The sequence below is a fragment of the Ambystoma mexicanum genome, chromosome 1p (genome assembly GCF_040938575.1).
Source record: "Ambystoma mexicanum isolate Mex_15411 chromosome 1p, UKY_AmexF1_1, whole genome shotgun sequence".
NCBI classification, from domain to species: Eukaryota; Metazoa; Chordata; class Amphibia; order Caudata; family Ambystomatidae; genus Ambystoma; species Ambystoma mexicanum.
In genome coordinates, this window is record NC_090921.1 from 1089520221 (window position 1) to 1089529769 (window position 9549).

Genomic DNA, 9549 nt, shown 5'->3' on the forward strand with positions numbered 1-9549 from the left:
ATCTGTCATGTCTGTCTGCTTTTATGTGTTTAGAATGTGGGTGTGTTCTAGCATCACTGACCCTACCTCTCTCTCAGCTTCTAATTGGTCAAACTTCCATTTCTTATTTGATTGGGGAATGAACTGTGAGTCAGAGGGATGTCATTTTATGGCTTGCAGATAGGACACTCCTCTGTCAGATTGCACACATTCTATATTTGATAATAAAAGACATATTTCACAGTTACACAGTTGCTTGAAATTACATATACATGGTGTGGCTGAATTTAGCCATGTCTCTGTCCAAATCTGCTGTTTCTAAGAGCTTGCATTCAGAAATGGCACATAATTGACTTTTTAACTGATTTTTCAATTTCTGACATTGACCCAACTTTACATACATGTGCGCAGGGAGTATGGACATTAACTGATGAAGTTTCAGATTTTTAACATGCATACATTTAGAGTAATATCCACTTTTCCGCTGACAACCCCCTGAACATGCCACCGGGTCGAAAAACCTCTTAAAATGTGGGCAGAAAAATCACAAGAATTATGGTGTCATTTATAAAATTTTCACATGTCCGCTCTATGAATGATCCATCTTTTTAAAGTTATGTTCTGGCTCCAAAGGGGTGTGGTTTCCTCTCAGCACAAGGTAGAAATACTGGTTTATCCAGTTCTGCCAAGCCAGCTTGCTCTCACAGGCAGTGCTCCTCCCAGCTTCTGCCAAGAGGAAGCTACATTTTACGACTGCTGTAATAAAACCTTTGCCTGAGTCAGGAGAGGCTCATTGTTCAAGAGGAAGCCATTTATGATCCTCTCAATAAACCCTCTGCCTGGGTGAAGGGAGTTGCATTGTTCACTCTCCTGCAGAGCACAGGTAATTCAATTATCAGATAGATGGCATATCCTTAGTGTGAGCAGCAAAAGGGCAGCTAGGCCTGGGAACACAGCTGTGACTCAAGTTTCACTCCTGATGGGGGTAGTTGCCAGGAAAATTGGAATCTCTTTAAGCTGTCATTTCTGTTCCCCAGTTTCTGCATTCAAATAAAACTAAACATTTTCACATATGCAGCTAGAAGGCTGATTCTAAGTTTAAAACTATGACATTTAAACAGTTACAAAGGCATGTGACACCAAACATAGGTCACTCATTTAATCTAAACATTTTCGATTTTAGTGTCTTTAAATCCAGTGCAACTTAAACTGCTGACTCCATAGCTCAGCCAGTTTTGTTATAAGCATTGTTCTGGGCTCTTCATTTCCCAGATTTTGTAGGCACACAACACTCCATTCTACCAAATGTCTGCTGGTGTCCAGTGAGTTTTTAGATGTGTTGCAATGTTTAAAATAGACAGTTTGAGCCTGCCTTCAGAGAAACACAGGGTGGGTTTTAAACTGCCGGCTTTTGGATAGTGGTGAGTACTGGTACTGCACCCATTTTTGGGATTTTTTTTTTTTAGATTGATTCCTTTCAGCAAGTGATATTATATGGAGTAGATTGTCCATGTTCAGGACATGGCATTGGTGTGTTTCTGCAGTAAAGTAATTCTGTGCCCATGATTTGGCCATATTTGACATTCAAGAAAAATGAATTCCCAACAGTATGGGTTTGCTTTTGGCAATCAGCATTGCATCTCTGAACTCACAATATAGGCAAAATGGGATTTTCCTGTGCATTTTCTGGGGAGCTCTGGCCATTATGATGTTTTCAATGCCAGTACTGCACAGTTTTGAGGTAGGGCCCGGATGCATGGGTAAATACATCCCACAAGCCCCCCTTCTTGCGGTGGCCATCTGATCCTTCACTAATGGGACCCGCAAGATCTGGGATGTAGTTCTCCTCTTCTTCCGATAAATGGCACAGTTCAGCATCATTTCCTCCATCCGGTCGGATCGATCGGTTCTCCTCGCCGGTCCTGATGGGAGTATTGGGCGGTCCACTGGGCCCATTGGATCTTCGTTCCCGGTCTCCGGATCGTCCTTCTTGGTCATTCTTCATGGTTTCATCTCTCCTAGGATGATAAAGCAAAAGCGGCAATATCTACTCATAGACGATTTTTTTTTCCACCACTGTTGAGATAGTGGGGCAGCATATGCATTTTATCATAATGAAACATTACATTCTTATTTTAATAAAAACAGTATGACTAAGAGACAGTTTCATACAAATCACAGTATGTTAGAGACTAGATGTGGTGTGTTTTATGATTGGAACTGAATTAGTCTGATACAGTACCCGCTAGGATTCCAGAGGATTCCTCCAGTTGTTGCAGAGTGTGCCTGGGATGGCAACATTTCAACTGGTTTATGTGGACCCACTTGTCTTCCCCCTCTGCCGAACCGCCTTTTGGGATGCGGATCTTGTAGGCCACAGGGGAGATCTTATCGACGATCTCAAAGGGTCCTTTCCATGTAGGCAAAAATTTGCGCTGCCTGGCCTGGTTCCTTTGGAAGTTGTATAGATAGACCCGGTCTCCCACCTGATATTCCTTCCTGGAAGTTTTCAGGTCATAATGGGTCTTCATGCTATCAGCCGATCTTTCTAGATTCCGCTGAGCATAAGCAAAAGCATGTTGGAGGTGTTTCCTTAAATTCTCTACATACTCATGAGTAGTGGAGGCATTTATCAGTGTCTGCTCTTGGGTCCTGTAGAGCAAATGCTGAGGAAGCACCATCTTGCGCCCAGTCATCAACTCAAATGGTGACATTTTGGTTGCAGATGAAGGGGTAGATCTGATAGCCATTAGGACCAGAGGTAATCGGATATCCCAACTTGGCCCAGAATCTGCCACAAACTTCTTTAATATGCTCACAATTGTCCGGTTATATCTCTCTACTGCCCCAGAAGAAGCTGGTCTATAAGCAATATGCAGCTTTCTCTTGACCCCCAGTATCTCCCACATCTTTGTCATTACTTCACTGGTGAAGTGGCTACCTCTGTCTGACTCAATCCTTTGAGGTAGACCAAAACGGGAAAAGATGTGGTTAATCATCAAGGCAGCTGCAGTTTCTGCCTTGCAATTTGGGGCTGGGAGACATTCCACCCACTTGGTAAACAAGCATGTCACGGTCAACATGTACTTATTCCCCCTAGCCGAGCGAATCACAGGGCCTACAAAGTCGATTTGTAAATCTGACCATGGCAGTGTCATCCCCCTCTTTTGGAGAGGTGCACGATGCGTGAGGGATGATGGCTGAAATTGTGCACACACAAGACACCCCTTCAAGTATTGGTCGAGGTCCTGCCCCATGTGTGGCCAGTATGCAACCTCTCTTAAGATTTCCAATGTTGTGTGAAACCCCCTATGACCGGCAGTAGCCGCATCATGGGCGTGACTTAAAATCAGGCTTCGGAATGAGGTAGGAACCACCCACTGGTCATGGCCAGCTTTGGATTTCCTTACCAACAAACCGTCTTGGATTCGGAACATTTTTGGACATTTCATCAACACTCTTAGGTCCTCTTTCCCAATGTAATCGGTATCCGTCAGGGGAAAGTTCTCAGGGTCCTCAAGGTGCTGGTAAAACTTACCAATAATTGGATCCCCCTTCTGAGCGGTAATCAAATCAGCATCAGGGGTCTCCTTACTCCATTGTGCAATTGAAAGGTCGTTGTGAGCATTTGTCTGGGACCTAGTGATGGCAGTGACCTGGATTTCCCCCAACAGGGACTCAATCTCAATTAGATCCCCTTGGATGGCTCCGGTTTTGGCCAGCTGATCAGCTAAGTCATTTCCAGTTTTGTCTGGTCCCTCTACTTTGGAATGACCCTTAATCTTCTTCCAATAGATGGTCATCCCATTCGATGTGACCAGATCATCAATGTTTTGGATCAACTTCCCATGTTTCAAGGGTTTGTTGTTAGCACATAACATGCCTCTGGTTTTCCAATTAACCAGGTGCTCCACGAACCCGTTCCGTACATAATCCGAATCTGTGATTATGACCAGTTCGTGGAGTTGATGCTGGACAGCAGTGAGGATGGCCTGATGCACAGCCATCAATTCTGCCACCTGACTACTTCGGGGACCAATTTTGTATCCAGCGGAGGGTTCTGGGGACTCATTCACCCATGCATTCCCTACGCCAGACACTAGTTCTTTCTCCCCGTCGTTGTCAACATGGTAAGAGCATCCATCCAGATACACAGTGGGCATTCCCTCACACTTGTCTTCTTCAAAGACTTTGTGGGGGGAATTAAGGTATGCCTCCATGTTGTCCTTTATTTTTAGACTTTCGTCCTCGAGACAGTTTTCTCTGGCACAATCATGCAAGTCAACCAGACCTTGCGCGAGGGGACTCTTCTTGTTTTGGCCATATCTGACCTCCACAGGAAAGCCTTGCATTGACAGAATCCAGGAAGTAATTCGGGAATTACTCACATTTCCGGCCCGGATTCTGTCACTTTGGAGATATTGCAGAGGCTGGTGTGGAGTCTCCACTATGATGTGTTCCCCCTGGATAAACGGGCGGTAATTCTTCAATGCCCACACCGTTGCCAGGAGTGCCTTCTCACAATCGTTGAATTTTTCCTCCACAGAGGATAAAGTTTTGCTCGCATATGAGATTACTTTATTGACCTTGTCATGCTTTTGGTATAATACGGCCGTCAAGCACGTATTAGAGAACCCTGTCTCCAGGAAGAACTCCTTGTTTCTGACAGGGTAAGCTAGGCAAGGCGCTTGTGAGAGGCTTCTCTTGAGTTGTCTTACTGCCTCGGATTGTTCTGGACCCCATTCCCACTTGACCCCCCCCTTTAGGAGATGAATCAGGGGTCTGGTGATCTCTGCGTAGCCCTCAATGAACTTTCTGCTGTAATTAGTCAGTCCAAGGAGGCTCCTTAGTTCCCGCAGAGTTGTGGGGTCTTTCAGTTTCTGAAGTGCTTCCACTTTCTTTTCCTGGGGACAGAGGCCCTGAGGAGTAATCTCATGCCCCAAGAAATTAACACGGGTTCTACACCCCTGTGCTTTCTGAAAGGAAAGTTTTGCTCCGGCGGCCCTCAACTGTGTCAGAACATAACGGATCTCCGCTATGTGTTCCTCCACAGATGAACTTTTGATGAGGACATCATCTACATAAGCCAGGTTACCCCTTGCACCCAGGTCGGGCATGGCCTTATGTAGGAAAATGTTGAATTCATTGCCGGAGTTGAGGTATCCGAAGGGAGTCCGGGTCCAGGTGTACTGCTGGCCCCCAAAGGTAAAAGCCAGCTTGTATTGGTCCTCCCTACTGACAGGCACAGTCCAGTATCCATTGGTCAGGTCTATTGCAGTGAATACCTGTGACCCCTGGATCTGGGCCAGCCCTTGGTCAATGTAGGGCAGAGGCCATCAGGAAGTATGGACCCGTTTGTTGAGCTCCCTGAGGTCGGCACAGAGTCTCCACTGGCCGTTTGGCTTCAATATTCCCAGCACCAGATTATTGAAGGTGCTGTGGACTGGACGGATTATTCCCCGGGACTCAAGGTTCTTAATTATTTCAGTAAGGGACTCCATTGATGCGAGAGGCAAACGATATTGCTTCACAAATACAGGAGTCATGCCAGGGTCCGTGGGGATTGTTGTTGTGTGGATGTCAGTGCGACCACAGTCATATGAGTCTACCGCAAAGAGATCTTGGAAATCCAAGAAAACTTGTTTCAACTTTTGCTTCTGTTCCAGAGTCACACAGGCATCAGCTAGGTTGACTCTCTCTTCCACCATCTGCCTGAAGCCTGGAAAGACTTCTGGTTTGGCTATCTCAGCGGCCTCCTCCAGCTGGGTGGAGAAGTCCCTGGTCAGAGTGCTGATTTGGACTGGAGGCTTCAGGTGGAAAAGGCAGCCCTCATGGACTTGGAAAATCACCTCCTCCCTCCTGAAGTCACAAGTCACATCTTCCTTACCATAGGGGCAGGAAGTGTACACCAGGAAGTTCCCCCCATGCCGGGTAAAAATCCTGTCTGGTGTTGTATTGTCATCACTGTCACTGTCAAAACAGTCCTTGGGGATTGGTCCTAACAGTTCATTTACTAAGTCGATGGAAAAATGTCGGTCATCAACCGCCATTCCAATAATGGTGCCTGCGGCTAGAGTAATACTCTTTAAGTCGCTGTTATCCACCTCTATTAGAATGGTGTCATGTTCTATGTTGACTAATGGAGTTGGGTTTACCCCTAACCCTTGCAGTTGGAGAGAAGCATTTAGATGTATGTAAGCATCAGGGTTTTGCAAATATTGTCCTCTTTTAACTTTCACTTCCAGGGAGAATTGTCGGGTCCTTTCTGGGATGGTGACTTCCTCTTTGATCTGAATTTCAACTGCATAAGGTAGCAATTGAGCTGACCTAAATGCTTTTTCTGGATCATCAAAGCCCATGGGATTATCCGCTAATCGGGACCAAGCTTTGAAGTTTATTAGGTCCAAACTAATGGCAAAGCGATTGAGAATGTCACTGCCTAAGTAAAAGGCGGCAGGGACGTCTCGCACGACCCAACAATTGTGGACTATGCTCTTGTTGCCAATGGAGATTTTGAGCATACACCTGCTTGGCAGGAGATGTTTGGAATTAGGTGCTTCCAGGTCCATTTCCCATTTGTCTATCAGTTTGAAGGTGGGAATGGCTGGATCTTTTGGGAGTTGGCGGAACATGGCTTCGCTGATGAAGCTCTTACCGTTGTTCACACACACTCGAGCGAGAACAGAGTCCTTCCCATCATTTAACTGAACAGGGATGAACAACTGCTCTCCAATTTGCTGAATATCAGCCAGGCTCTGAGCTGATTTCACATCTTTCTGGACTATAGGAGTGGGAGTTTCAGATTGTGGATTGGTATAGAATTTCAGAGTGTTTCCTTCCAGCGTGGAGTACCACTTTAGACTGGAAGGAAGGTTGATTTTCAGAAATAGAGAGGACCCTCCACCACCAGTCTCTTGTCCTACTGCTATTACTGTCACGTCTGGAATTTGGCTATTCTGGAAGTGAAATTCTACTTGGTCAGATTTTTGTTCAACCATGTGGCAGGTGCCGTTTAAACTAACATGGTTGACACTCTGTTTTAATTTTATTGGTCGGCTAGTCTGGGTCCAGAGGACCTTGTTTACACAATCTATTAGGGGTGACAACCTTCTCAGGAGGTCATTCCCTAGTAAACAAGGGGTGCCCTCCGGGGTCACAACTATGACCGGGTGTTTCAACTTGTGTCGCCCAATTTTAATGTCCAAGTCTGCAGTCCCCTCAACGGGAATTTCCTTCCCGTCAAAGTTCTGTAGTTGTCCCAGAAGAGAGGTGAGAGGAATTTGGTAATTCTCTCCCCTTCCTGCATTCAGTTCGTCAAAGGCCCTTCTGGACAGAAGGGTAGCTTGAGATCCAGTGTCCACCAGTGCCGAGATTGTACCCTGCCCCTGTACTTGTACCGGGGCATAATATCTTCCCTCCTTCTCCTCAAGGGGGCACAGGTAATGTACATTTTTGGACAACTGGTGGGCTAACTTTCTGGTTTTGGACATTGCTAGCGAAGAGATTTGGGCAGAATTCTGTGGAGAGTCTTGGGAATCTGAAAGAAAAATTTGGCAACTGGAGATCAGAGCCATTGTGGGTTCCCCTGGTTCCAGTTCTGGGCCGCCCCCCCCTTTTTGGAGGCAGTCCCCAGTATGGGTTTGAACCCGGGGATTTTCTTGCTGTTGGTTCTGGGATGAGATGGTGGGCGGCGGTAGCTCAGTCTCCACATCTCCCCAGTCTGGATTTGCATTCCTAGGGACCCATTTTTCTTTGGGAGGAGTTCTCCCCTCTCTGAAGGAGAAGATCCTTTTCCCAAGATCCTCTGAGGATCCCTCTCCCTCAAATTGGAAGATCTGTACCTCCTCCTCAAACTGAGTCTGTTTGGGTCTTTTGTTTCTCCTACCCCCCCTCTGCTCCTTAGGAGGCAGACTTTCAGGGGCAAGAGATTTTGTTTCCGGTTCCTGGGTTTCCAGGGGCTGTTTACAAGTGAGGAAGGAAGCTTCCTCCAAGGCTTTACACCCCCCTTCCCTTTGTGCCTCCTCCCTGGGAACCGGTGAGTTATCGGGGTGCTGCCCCCGTCATTGTTCTGGAGCACCAGGTCCAGAGTTCGGTGCGTTCTGCGCCGGCACGCCCATCTGAGGGTTCTGCTGAGCCCTCAGTATGTGACCCAGATCCCGCGCCATGTTTTGAACCTGGCGCTCTAACTGGGAAACCCGCTCAGGCTGATACGGGGCCCTGTTTTCTCCCCTGGGCTGATCCCGGGAAGGGTAGCTGTCCCTCCTCTGGTAATACCCCGGGTTGGGAAGATTTGGGTACCCCTCCACCCTTGGTAATCCCCTCTCCCGGATTCAGTGGTCTGGGCTCAGGGAATTGGGGAAAGAAGGATGGATGGTTTTGGGGCTGAAAGTCGGGTGGAGATCTGGGGAAAAAGTTCTGCCCAGGGTTTGGTAAATTTCTGCCCTCCTGTGGGAAGTTTGGAGGGTAGTTCCCTGGGTTAGGTGCTTGGCTGGATCCCCCCCCTTGGGCTGGAGGAGTCCACACATAACCCAGGATGGGTCGATTTCCCTTGTAACGGGGACTTACATAATCAGGAGAGCGAGGGACCCCATTTGTGGGGCTGCCTCCTTGGCTCCCTGTCTGTGACTGACCCGAGGACCTCCTGGGCCTAGCATTATTAGGTGCAGGTAGGTTTTTAGGCCCCCCATCTCCAAATCCAAAACGGGGGTGACCTTTACCTCTGCCACCTTGGCAGCAGCAGGGGTGCTGTTGGCTTTGGGGTTTTTCTGGGCATTACTTTTGCTATCTACCGGTTTCTGCACCTCATAGATCCGGGTAGCCTGTTCAATGACCCAGTCTAAAGATCTTTTCTCGTGAAAATCCCTCACGAGCTGGGTCATGATATATTTGGGCAAGGCATGGAAAAACGTATTAATAAATTCTCTACTATCCGTGCGCACCCTTCTTGTGGTCTGTGCAAAAGCACGCTTTAACTCCTGCACAAATTCTTGTGGGGCCTGATCCTCCCCACATTGCAAATTGTAGGCTGCCTTGCGAGCCTCTTGAGGATTTCTGTGAACAGAAAAATGTTTCAAGATGGCCGCCTTATAGGTGGACCATCTTAAATGATTTTGGTCCTCCAGCCCCGCAAAGAAACTGGAGTATTCCGGGGAGAAGGTCCACTTTACATATTGAATACAGCTTTGGCTGTCCTTCATATGGAAAATCTCCATCATTTGCTCAAACAACTCTAAGTGCTCCCAAACAGAATACTTAGCGTTCTTATGGTAAGGCGTGATGACGCTCCTGATCGCCTTAATCTGCTTTAAAGGGTCCTTAAGCAAGGCCCTTTTTGTCTTATTGGCCCTTTTGGTCCGGGTAACCCTGGTCCAATCGTCCTCGGACTCGGAGGCACTGCTCCCAGAGGTTCCCGTCTGTTCTTCCAGGTTTTCCCGGATTCTGCGAGCCTGGGAATGGCTGGCAGAATGTGGGGACCTGGTCTCCTGTGTCCTGCGCAGTTCAGAGGAGTCTTCAGATTCCTCCTTGCTGCCAGGATTTGATGGGTACCCTCCCCACTGACCTAACTGAGCA